Genomic DNA, 13,697 nt, shown 5'->3' with positions numbered 1-13,697 from the left:
ATAAAGTGGAATGGGCCCTAGTGTATTTTTCCCGATTCATGCCCTTATATAGGTATAAATCACCTTGTCCTTATAAAGGCAAAGAAATCATAACCATTTTTAGACATAGCCCATGCAGTCCAAATACAGGCATGGATACTTCCTCTAATTCCAAAAAGCCACAACTATTTCTTGGAAAACTTGGCTTCAGTAGTTAGGGACTTACCCTTGCTTGAATATTGATTTGTCCTAGAACTCATGGAGTTTTCAAAGAACTACGACTCTTTGATGACGTTATTATGTCCACCTTTACGTCAAACTCGTCACCTTCAAGGTATAAATATGCCCACACTTGCCCTAGCAAACACACAGTGGTTTGGAGCAGTTCGACTATCTACTTGCCTGACGCATCTCGCTACAGCAAGTGCTGAAGGAAGCCGACCATCCAGCCGACGCACTGAGAGAGATGCTGTCTTTTCTCTTGACGAGAAATCCAGCTCCAGTGTTTCCAAGCTCCCCTTGCGGGTGTTGGGAAATCGAGTCCTGAGACCGATAGATACCAGACCTCCTTCATTCTAAACAAAGGTACAGAGCTGAGTATACCCTAAGAGAAATCTTAGATAGATTCTTGGCAAAAGAATACTAAACGTATGCTACACCTCACTTACTTCTTCCCTCGTACTAGACTTAGGATAGGTACATGGGGTAGGCGTATTTTAGAAGCACCACTTGAGTACTTTTAGTCTTTATTTATTTATGTATGTATTTTATGGCTTAGAAACCATACCATGCTTTTACAGTATTATTTTATAATACTCTTCTTTCTGTATGCATTATTCTTTACAGCCAGTATCACGATTGTAGCAGTTCATTTCTTTTGCTTGAGAAAGAAGATTGTTCAAAAAATACTTTTATTAAAAATGCCAGTCTCTCTATTTCTCTGCACTTCTGATAAAACGAAGCATGCACGAATGACTGAGTAAAATTTCTATCTATTGTTTCCACGACTCTGAAGATACGTTTTATCTTGGGAAAACAAAGTTGTCATGTTTATATAGTTGTCAGAAACAAATCCCTTCTTGTTTATTCGAGACAGTTTCTAGTGACCTCTGTGCTAGCTGGCACTCACAATTAAGTCTAATATATTTGATGGAGACCTAGGCGACCTAAGTCCTATGTCACATCTAAGGGATATATTATTCCAATGCGCAGAGCCTATTGGAATATAGGAACTACACTACTCCAAGACAGGGTCCATCGTTCTCAAACCAGGTAATGGGATTGGCTTCATCCTAGGGGATTCTTGTCTCTACACCTACATATATGCTTGGTACATTTAGGTACATCTAGCTAGAGTTGCATAGTAGGTGTATACAATATTACTGTCATGTAATTTTATGCCCGCCTGTATTCATTGTTTTCGCACTATGGTAGGAATCTACCATCCATTCACTCTATTGGTGCTTATAATCATTTATATCTGTTTCTGTCCTATGGTTGTTTCAGCACTCCTATTTTACACTAGAATGACTTTGGTTTAATAAATGCTTATTGAAAGTGGCCCCACTATTTATTTTGTGTATGTCTCTGAGACAAAGTGAGCATGAGTGACTGAGCAAAAAGTACTGTGCTGTTTCCATGATCCATGATGGGACAGGGCTGTCATGTTTGATAGTTACCGATAACTATTCTCTCCTTGGTAAGAGGAGTTTACAGTGGCACCATGACCTAGCTGGTATACAGGCTAACATACCCGGTGGGGGTGTCTGGAATCAATCTGTAGACCAATCCCACGGTCTATGTTCCCTAAATGCGCAGATCCTATATAGGTTTATAGGAACTACACAATACTCCCTTCCACTTGCACTGAAGACATGCTGCCACCATTGGAACTGGACTCCACAAACTTGGCTTTTATATCAAGTACCTTCAAACTTCTCTCATGCTCTAAAAGCATCCTCCTTTCCCCATTGGTACTTTTCTTCCTCTCTAACTCCAATATATTTTCCTCCATGTCACGCTGTTTCTTCAGCCTGAGGTTAGCAAGCTTTAACTCATGCACTGTGCTTCATTGTCTGTCCTCCAGCACCTCTGGAGACAAACCATTTGAAGATACACTGCTGCCCTTCCTAAAGAGCACCCTCCCTTCAGGCAGACTCAATAGCTCATTTTGCTGCCAATCTAAATCCTCTGATTCCACCATAGGCTCCTCAGTCTGCTAACTGGCATTCCTTGAGTCAAAACAGCCGCTCAGTGCCTTTTGATATTCCTTCTTTCTGGTGAGGCCTCTCACTGAGATTTAACATTTCTTACACATTGATATTAATTGTGGCACAGTGTAGTGCTCCACACTATCCTCTTCAAAATCAATATCCACAGATTCCATTGATGATGGTTTAGACATGGTGAAATTGGAAGTTGACAAGTTATAGACATTTTCATAGAAATTTTCACTAAATAGTATGTGGTTGCATAATAGTCTGCACTATACTAGTAGTGTACACCGATTAATGGTTGTTAGGCACAAATTCAAGTCCTAATCCTCACTGCTGACCACCAATGTGTCTCTAGTTGTCAATGGTTTGTCGAAGTATGGAACCTTGCTTCTAGTCAGGGTAAGGGAGTTATGCCCTTAGTCAACCTCTGTTCACCCTCTTGTTAGCTTGGCATGAGAAGACAGGCTTTTCTCAGTGTTATAAAGCCTGTTTAGAGTGTTCCATGGAATGTCATTGTTTAGGCCAATTCATTGATTCGCACCTTATACACCGATTTTTGTTCCCTTAAAAATAAGATTCTATTAGGGTCTCTGTTATTGGTGGAAATTTATGGCTTGTCCAGTACTGTCCAGTATAGATTATCTATTGTGTGCTTCTTCTCAGCATAATGTGTGGTAAAGCATGTCATGGTCCTCTCACACCTAATGTTGCTTCTATGCTCCATGATCCTGACTTTAACCTTTTGTGATGTCATCCCCACATATATTAGGTTATACGTACATCTAATAATATAGATTACATTATTGGAGTTACAATTTGTGTGTCTCCTTTCTTCCCATGGATAACTGATCCCTACATCAATGCATTTGGGGGCAGATTTATGAGGCCGTTGCGCCTCTTTGCGCCGCAATTGCGTCACTTTATTTGACGCAACTGCGGCGCAAACAATGCGCCCTATTTACAACGTGACGCATCTAGGAGATGCGTCACGTTGTAAAGCACTGCGCCATAAGGAGGCGTTCCTGCGCAGGGGGGGGCGTTCCTGCGCAGGAACGCCTCCTGAAAGTGGCTGAGTGAAATCTATGAGATTTCACTCAGTCACTTTCAGGGCAATGCTGCGTCAAAACCCTGCGCCTGCTTGAAGCAGGTGTAAGGCTTGATGCAGCATTAGTAGAATGGGGCACCCTAGCCTTGCTGGAGCTGCGTCGCGCTTGCAACGCAACTCCAGCAATGCACCACATTTCCGGCACAGATGCGTCACGTCATTATAAATGCGGCGCACCATGGGTGGCGTAGCTGTGGCGCACGTTAACTGGCGCATCCCTCGGGATGCGCCAGTTAACATAAATCTGCCCCTTGGTGTTTTCTGTTAGTTTACAAACGTCCCACAATCCACATCATGTGTGTCCCGTGACCGGGGTAAGTTCCCAGAGTCTTTATTGACCCACCTACGTTGTTGGGCGGGGTCTCGTGTGGACCAGAGGGACTCTTATGTTAGGACTACTTTTGAATGAGTAAAGAGCTTTCTCCAGGCTCAAGCCATTAGAATCAGGATTCGCCAATTCCTAAGTATGATGTTCTTGATGTGGGTAGAGGCAGTGTTAAAGGTAGTGACACAGATGGTGTTCTTGTTTAGGGGGTTTTCCACATTTTCAAAAACAGCCTCACGATGGCAGTTCAGTGCTCTCATTTGGGCCTTTCTGATGACTTTAGTGGGGTATTTTCTCCTTTGGAGTTTTTCTGCTAATGTCTCTAATTCTCTCTTAATGTCCCTAATATCAGAGCAGTTTCTACGTAAACAGAGAAACTGACGCACTGGGAGGTTTTACCTCAATGGTTTAGGGTGGAAACTCTGAAATAGTAGAAGACCATTCCTGTCAGTAGACTTTTGAAAAACTTGTGTGGTCAGTTTTCCATCCTTGGGAATTATTTCCAATTCAAGGAACGGGAGACATTACTTCATGACTGTATATGTGAAAAGTAGGAGGGGGTTGCAGCCATTAAGTCTGTGCAGAAAATCCATGATAGACTGTTCATCTCCCTCCCAAATCAGTAGGATGTCATCAATTAAACATCTCCACAACCTGATATTGGTACTCCAAGGGCTTTCCAATATGAAGTGACATGTTTGTTCAAAAGAGGAAACATAGAGGCCTGCTAAACTGGGAGCGAAATTACAAATAACAGGTGTAGTAATCAATATACAGATTAAGGTATATTAGAAATGGATAAGACAAGGGATGTAATAGTCCTGAAAAAAGCCGGGAGGGATGTGATATCCAGCAGAAACTTGTCAAATTCTTTGCAGAATGGAGGGGTGAATGGTGCATAATTCATTGGCTTCAACACCATCCTTTGGTATAGCGATACCTTTTAGCTTTAACTAGGGAATCTGTGAATAAAATAGAGATTGGGATATCCCTGAATTAGTTTTAATTGATTGTCTGCACTGATTTTTCTTTAGATCCTGAGCTTTTCTACATGTTCGTATTGTCGGTGCAGAGGTGCATTCTCCGCCCCCTGTGGTCATGCTGCACCAGTGCTGACAAGATTGGTTTGGAACGAGTTCAGAAAATCTTGCCACATAGAGAACAATGACATTTTGGGGTAGAAGTATTGCATCTAAACCCCAGGACTTTAGATTGCTTCACGGAACAAGAAGACCCTGCCAAGAAGAAGAGTAGAAGGAATGTGAGAGGAGCACTGCCGTTTCTGAATGAGGGGTGAGTTGGCCTGCTGCGGTTGCTTCTCTCTATGGTGGAAAAAAGTACTGATTATTTTTGCCCTGCTGTGGCATCCAACTTGTGGAGAATCTACAGGAGCTTGTGTGTGCTGGCCTCCTGTTGAAAGTCTCAGGGAGATGAAGGACTGATTGAAAGATACTTGCAGCTCCTGACTGGAGCAGGCAAAAGACTGGATTGTTCGACCCCCTTGTATTGACAAGTAAGGGGCAGGGTGTATATTTTATTGTGGTCTACTCAAAGCACATTGGAGAGGTGGGTTTCCAATCCCCAGCGGATGAAGTGCTGGGAAAATTACCTTGTGCAGGATGAGTGAGTCTATTTCCCCAGATAAATTGACTAGCACCTTGTGTTCTGCCCCTTCATTTTGGAATGTGAGTGAGAAGCTCTTTTATCTGTTCTGCAGGGCTGCCCTTTCCAAATAGTTTTGGTTTTTAATGCCGAGGAGGAATTTCTGGGCTCTGCTGCCCCCCCTCCTTTGTGTAGCGAGCCCGAGGTGTGGGCTCAATCCATGGTAAACATGCATGGGGAGAGCTGATACTCTGTCCCCAGAGAGGAAGAAGAGCCTCCCCAGAGTAAAGCCGCATCCACCTGCAAACTGAAGGCACCGCCAGTAAGTGACCTGACTCAGTGACGTCAGTGCCACCTGATGCTGGGACACCCACTGCTAGGGAACTGGGGACATCCCTGGTACACCTAGTGAGTCTGCCCGGCCTCACCTCCTGGAGTCCAGCTGAGGCTGAGGGCGTTAGTGCGGGCTCCCGAAGAGTGATTACTTGCCCTGATACAGAGGTGGTAACCTCGCAGGTGAGTCGAGCCGGCTTGCTCCATTCTCCCCATACCTTGGGGCAGGCCAGAGTTACATCAGTAGCCTGGGAGGCCCTGGTAGGTTCCGAGCTGCAAATTGCTGTGAGGGAGACTGCAGGGGTCTGTAGCTGCACCGCACATTCTCAGGAAGATGCTCAAAGTTATTCTACCCACTAGCCCCAGAGGAGGCTCTCCACAGTACTTGATTATGTGTGTTCCCCCTTCCTCTTGTGGCCTACCTGGAAGGGGCTCTGAGTGGATGCGACGGGCGCTGCCTTTCCAGTCCAGAGGGGCCCTGAGTAAAACACACAGAAATGCTTTGGAAAATTACTGTAATTCCGCTAGAAGCAACACAGATGCTCCTGTATCCTAATGGGAATACCTAAAATACTGCATAGCATATAATAGCTGCAAAGATGCGCTGTTCCCTGCAGTTGTAAGGGATGTGTTTAGGGTGATACGGATAAGGTGATTCCTTTATCTGTGTGCATTATCCAACTGACTAATATGTTGTACCCCGATTTATAATGTGCTCATACCTTATATTGACAGAATAAGGAATACACTTTTCAGGAGCTACATAATACATGTGCAGAAATTGTGTTTTACCCAATGGTTTCATTACATGTGCATCTAATAAGTATTGGGTTAGCGAACTTGCTGTGATAGTATGCTTAAATGTCTCCCTGGGGATTGATGACTGGTGCATCTTGTCAATATTCACTTTAGTGCACTACCTGTATTCTTCAATTGCCTAGTTGGCAAAGTGACTAATGAACTATGTGTTTCATATGTATTTTTTATGACACGTGCCTAGTGGCACAGTGATTTATGTAACCGTGGTTAGAAGTATAATACAATGGATATTTTTATATGTCCTTATGTGGAGTCTCTTTTTGTGGTCTGCCTAGTGTGTCACTTTTGTGTTGCAGAAATTCTTTACACATTGTCTCTGGCATAAGCCGGACTGCTCTGCCAAGTTACCAAGGAGGTGAGTAGGGGTAATCTTGGGTCTGTAATTTCCTTAACCTGACTAGAGTGGTGTGTCCTGCTGGCTTAGGTGCATACCCTAGCCAAATAGAATCCTTATTTTTATCAAGAACCAAACAACAAAAATGTATCACACATATATCAAGATATCATCAAAAATAGGTTAGGCAAAAAAAATAAACTTGTAGGAACAAATAGGGCTGTTACGACGCTATGGCAGATGAAAATTCCAAAGTATTGCGGCAACCACTTAGTGCACAGGCTGGGCGTGGAGTGCATGGGCCCCTGGGAACACTACCTTTGCATAACATGAAAATAAAGATGGCGCATGGCGTTGGGGAGGTGATGCATCGTTGGTACCGGGTGGCATTGGTTCCTTAAGGCCACAGGGGGTGATGTATCGGTTCCTTGTGGCCACATGGGGAGGTGGGTGATAACGTCATGTTGGCAGCAAGGCGTTGGTTCCTTATGATGGTGCTGATCAATGGATTTGGAAGGTCACTCACATCATGTATCGGCTCAACAATGATGAGGCACCGGCGTCGATAAGGTTGGGGGTTTACTTTGAAAGTCATGGCTGTGTGGTGCATTGCTAGCATCACAAGAGGTTCTCTAGGCTCTTGTACAGGCAGCGGCCTCAGTGACGGCATCAGAGTTGATACAGTGCAGCATCAGCAGGCGTTGAGGCTGCGGTGTAAGTTAGGACAGTGCTTTGTGCACTTTACGAGCAATACTCACGAGTTCCTTGCAGGCCGCATCGCTTGCCAGCATCAGTGATGCTTTTTTCCTCTGTTGCAGCTGAAACAGCAGTTCCAGGTGCAAGAGGACGGAGGAAACAAAGTCTTGGAGTGCCTGAGACTTCAGAACAGGAGGCACGCTCTACACCAAGCCCATAGAGATCTTCCTGAAGCAGAATACACAGCACAGTTCAGTCTTTTTACTCTCCTTGTCAGTAGAAGCCACTGTAGGCCAACCCTGAAAAGAATCCATACAGCAATGGGGCAGTACTCATCCATCCACCTTTTCCAGCTCTTCTTCTTGGCAGAGGTTCCTCTTAAGTCCAGAACTATTCTAATGTCCTGAGGTCTGGGTCCCAATATTTATACCACATTTTCCTTGGTCCTTTTGTGGCAAAAGGTCTCTCAGCTCAGTCCGAACCAGTTCTGTCCTCTCTGGTCCAGCTTATTGGCAGGAGGTGGAGAAAGAATTTTGCACAGGAGACAGGGCCTATTCAGGTGCAGGAAAACTCCTACCACTACTCTGAATGCAGCCCATGTCTATTCAGCTCAGCTCTTAGTCATCCAGGAAAGGCAAAACATCTCAACCACCACAGTGGCTGTCTACAGTGAATGCACATAACCGTATCCTGTCACTCCAAAATGAGATAGTCAACACATAACTCAGCAGGGGCATATAGGATGGGTATGCAAGAATATAACTTGGATTAACACCTGCAATGAACATCTTAGATTCACCCACAACTACAACCCCAGTGAAATGGTTTTCCTTGATGTTACAATCACTAGAAGAGGAAACCGGTTACAAACTAAGAACTATCAGAAACCAACGTCAAAAACAATCTCTTACATTTTACCAGTTTTCATCCCCGCACATTAAGAGAGAATCTCCCATACGGCCAATACTTATGTCTTAGACGTAACTGTAGCGAGATGGGAAACTTCAAAGACCAGTCAGTGGAACTGACCCAAAAACTAGAAACACGTGGCTATCTCAAAAAGATTCTGGCTAATAGCTGAAAATGGGCAAAAAAGCAGCCAATGGATGTGCTAATAGAAGACAACCCAAGAGTCCCTGAGGAGGATATTCCCCTTACATGTGTAACAACTTATAACTGTTTGTCGAACACCGTAAGTAGGTGTATAAACAGACACTGGACTATCCTCACTAGCACCAAGCACAACTGGAAAAAACCTCTCTTCTCCTACCGGAGAGCGAGAAGTCTAAGAGACTCGTTGGTACATACCCGACCAACAACAGCGTCAGGACAGATGCAAAGCACCATACTCAATGCGTGGGGACTTCCCCCTATACTAGGACACCATCCCTGTGGTGGATGTAGTGTCTGTCATCTCACGTCCCCAACAAAAACCCTGACCCTGGAACCAGGCAAAATTTGGCACCTGCGCCAACATACAAACTGCAATTCCTGTAACGTAGTTTACCTAATAACTTGCCCTTGTGGTTTACGCTACATAAGAATGACAACACGGCGCATAAAGTTGAGGATCTGCGAGCATCGCAGTAATATAAGATGTAAGAAGAGTACCACAAAACTTACCACACATTTCATCGAAGCAAATCATAATCCTAATTATATTAGGTGGACAGTGGTAGAGCAGATACACACTGGCACACGACTACACGAATCACTGTTTGAAAAAGAACAGCGGTGGGTGTACCCTCTGTCTACCCACTTACGAGGCTTAAATGATAACATCCCATGGGGAACAGTAATGCATCGCTGAATTGACACCCTTAATCTGTTCCACTACTTTAGTCATGGATTTAGTTATGACATATACTGAGTAACAGACCTGTCTGATAACTTAATCCTGCTTGGAAATGCTTATCGAGGTGGGCTTATTGGGTCTGCAAAAGGTTCAAAATCCCTCGTTCTAATACCCTCACTTTGGTCTTAATGGTAGGCACAGCATACGTTCCAATTACATCTTTGTCAACTGTAAACCCGTTAAAGACTGATAAAGTTACGTCTCTATTTATTCGTAACTGTCCCTTTAATAATCTAACACCAACTACAAGCGCACTCTAACGTCAAAGAGACGTGAGACAGGATTTGTTGCTATAGACACGTGACCCACGTGATTCCAGATCTCCCTTACGGGAACACACATTAGTTAACATCCCGGCGGTGGACGTGAACCTTGTAGGTCACAACGCGGGGAGCCATCAGATTCGAAGTGAGTAATATCTGTCCTGATCGAACATCACATAGATACTCCCTTTCCGATTAAGTAGCGGACTGTGGATGCCGGCGGGTATCTTGACGGTCTCTCCTTTGCCCACAGGTTTCTCCGATGTGAAGTAACCCCCGCCACTTTGCCCATGAAGTGAGACAGATACTAGTTTCATGTAAATACATTAACGAGACTCCTTTGTGTTTCTAGCGCTATTGGGTCCACATTGATGAATGATTTGGTTACTTTAAAGTACCCGGCTGGGTGCTGACACGCCGTTCTTTCCTTAAGAAAACCTTGCACATGGTCCTGACAAAAGTCGTGTTGATTTTGAAAATGTTAGCGGCGACTTATTAAATTGTAAGACGCTACGTTGTCCAAGTATTTCTGGGCTTTATGGAGGGGCGATCATAATAGCATAATGAGCCTACCTTATATCCCCTCACAATAGATCACCAGTATTTTCTACTAATTTTGATCATAATTGCTTACTTACCCGTGCATGGAACTAACAGTTGTACACCCATGAGGGTTTGTAAAGTGGAGTGCACGTTTATATATTGGTTTGAAAAAAATTACACACAGTACTCTCGATAAAATGTTTGTCTGGATGTGTCTCTTTTTTTTCCCTTTCTCCACAGATTGTAAAACCTGGAAATACCAGGGTGAACCGGTATTAAGAACCTTGAGTTTTGTATAGTTTAAAGGAACACTGAGGTTAGGGTACACCTTAGAGTGCGCACACCGCCCAGTGTTTGTATTGTTTTTGGTCCTGAAGAAAGCTCGGCCAAATTGGCCTTAATGAGCAGAAACATTTGACCTAATGAATAGGACAATTTGACTCAACCTTAAAGTCAAGACTGTCCTCTCAAAAACTTTTAACCTGGAGCTCATATTGATCTTTATTAAAGTCTGGTTTTGATCAATGTCCGCACCTTTTAATTTTTATCGCGATCACATTCTTGCACTGTTTTTATCTTCACCCAGCTCCACTGCAATTGCAGGTGTCGTAGCACACCAGGTAGGTCCTTTACCCGCCTGGTGAAAAAATACCCTATGATGAAGCATGTCACCCAATAGACGGGTGAGTGAGGGTAATACAAAAAATCTTTGTTAATAAATCCTAAAATCAGAGAGCCTAAACTCAATTTTCTATCTTCTCCCAATGGGAATTTATACTTGTAAGATCTTACAGCTAAACTCCTATGCTAGCCTACGCTAGCCTATGAGACAGATAGCCTTTCAATAAAGAAAAACAAAATACACAGTATTTCACTATCAGGACATGTCACACACACCAGTACATGTTCAAACTTTTACGTGCACTTCACCCTACTCAGGGGGGTACCTTGCGCCTACCATAGGAGTTCCTTACATGTAAGCAAATGGAAGGTTTGGGCAAAAAATGTGAGTGCACTTGCAAGGGCAACATGGCAGTCTACAAGTGTGCACACAGCCACTACAGTGGTAGGTCTGAGCCACGTTTACAGGGCTAGTCAAATGGGTGGCACTATAAGTGCTGCAATCCCACTAATAGTATTTGATTTACAGGCCCTGGCACACACAGCTCACTTTACTATGTGCTCACCAGTAAATCAAATATGCCAATAATGGATAAGCAATCATATCATATCACAATAATTTATACAGGGAACACTTGCACTTTGGCACTGATCAGCAAAATTGCAGGAGGCAGAGTCAAAAAGACAGGGGAAAACACAGCAAGGATGCCATGCCCAACACACTGTTAAAACTGAAATTGACACTATTTTCCTAATTAATATCTATTAATATGGTTTAAAATATGTGATGCTACTTTACAACTCTATGTGAAACAATTCTGGTTAAAATGAAACCATGTTTAACTCATTTTTAATTTATAGGTGAGAATAAACATGGGCATAGGTCGGGAGGAATAAAAGAACCTATAAAACAATAGGTCAACATTCTGAATTGTCTAACAGAAAGGCAATGTCCTGTGTGCATGAAGCCAGTCTTGGTAAAAATGAATTACACATGGCTTATGTGTGCTAAGTAGGTTATAGTGAGTGAAATGTCATAAACAATTGAGAAAGTCCTGTTTCTGAAAACAGTTTTCACATGTTGGATGTGTTTTACAAAGACAGGGCTGCTTTAACCCGTTTCTGTCTCTGTCCCTCATACCACGTAGTGTTTAGTAGCTTAGTGATATTATAACAATGTGCAACCATTGTAGCAGGATGGGATTAGAATTGTTACTTCTTTGGTACCGTGAGTGAAGCACAGACAGAATCATCTTTGAAACTCTATAGAAAAAAACAATTTGAAAGATGCACAAAGTCTAATGAAGCTATATATTTGAAAGAAAATCCATGTTAAGATATAAATCAATAGCGGAGTTGAGTTCAATCTATCCTCAGTGATTATTACATAACCTTGCACCCAATTAACTCTTCTTAGGTCGATGGTGTTGAATAGCCTATGTTGTTGATTCATTCCATTTTCCTTTTGTCAATAATGTAAGATGGTGGGTGAGGATATTTTTGAACCACTTCACCGACAATTGAAACACCTCAATAGCACTACCCTTTCTTATATGATATAGTGTAAAAAAAATCTACTAAGTTTTGTATAAATGCACTGTGGAAGTAGACTATTCACATTATTTCTGAATGTTCTAACAAGTTTCAAAGCTTGATGTTCATTCACTTGGAAATAAATAAGAAACCTGTACAATTTTCTGAAGTTGAATAAAGGACACTTTGCATAGGCAGATCGGAATATAAGTACATTTCCACTAAAGTTTAAATTATATATGTTTTAAAGACACTTTAAGCTCAAATCACAAAGAAATGCATGCATGCTTATGAATACCAGGTTACCTTCCAATCACTTAGGAAACAGGAGTTAGTGCAGTGATTTGAATTATACGTATTGCGATAGAGTATCCACTACAATTTTCTGCATATTTCAGTAGGTTCTACATTGCAAGAAGCACTGAAACTTGCAGAAACATGAATGGTAACTATTTCCAAATGTAGGTTATTTTTTTCTGAGTCTGAGTGTCACACCGGGAACTCTAGAATTAAAATGATACAATTCTGTTGTTCACATCGAGTGTATATTACCCCCAAGAGAAAAAAAAAACCTCATATTCAGACACACGCATTTAGCTTGCCCTCAATTCCAATACAGGTGGGGTGACTTTATGCCATAACGTGAGACTGCTCTTCAATTACCTTGTGTTGGGAATCATTACACTTCATGACCAAAACTACTGCTATACATATCGCTAAAAACTCCAGTGCTCTGAGTCTGCATCTTTTCCCGAGACTTTGGTCGAAAGATGTTATGTCTAGATCATGGACCAAAATGACCTGGAAATCCCGAGACGAAATTGAACTTTGGGCATGGGGAAGAGAACTGCTTCAATGGGCAGAGTGTGGGGGGTTGTACTAAAAGTGGAGGCGAAAAGAGGGATTAGAAACTTTGTATTTATCCAGATAGGGGATATCATATTGTTGAATTGCTCATTAATGGAAAGCTTTGGCCAATGTGTTGCTCTACTGGAAAGCAATGAGGAGAGGGGTAATTAATTAACCATGTAGTAACTGGGAACATTCATTGATGTTCTATGCTAATGCTTGAATAGGATCCCACAGCTTCAGAACTGGTAATATGAAAGGGTGCTACATGGCAAATGCAGTAAACATTTGAAGATTCCAGCACATTTTTCGGTGAATAAGTGACAGACTGGAATCTATGCCTACCACGTCCCCTTGCTGACCATAAGCGCAACATTTTCCTGGAATCTAGAAGCATGTGCACAAGCCATTTTTCACACATGCATCTCATATTGCACCTGATGAAGGCTACTGTGAATTTATTCATATACAAAAGAAAACTTTTTCAAAATCTGGCCATGTGAGTCCAAAGCAAGCACCAGGACATGATGGACGGAGCGCTGATACTTTTCAAACATGCACCCTCAGTCACAGATCTGGGTTGAATCCATCATCGTTCTTTAGCTCACTTTGCCACCTCAGTTC

Source organism: Lissotriton vulgaris, chromosome 6 (genome assembly GCF_964263255.1).
Source record: "Lissotriton vulgaris chromosome 6, aLisVul1.2, whole genome shotgun sequence".
NCBI lineage: Eukaryota > Metazoa > Chordata > Amphibia > Caudata > Salamandridae > Lissotriton > Lissotriton vulgaris.
Note: the sequence above shows the minus strand (reverse complement) of the source record.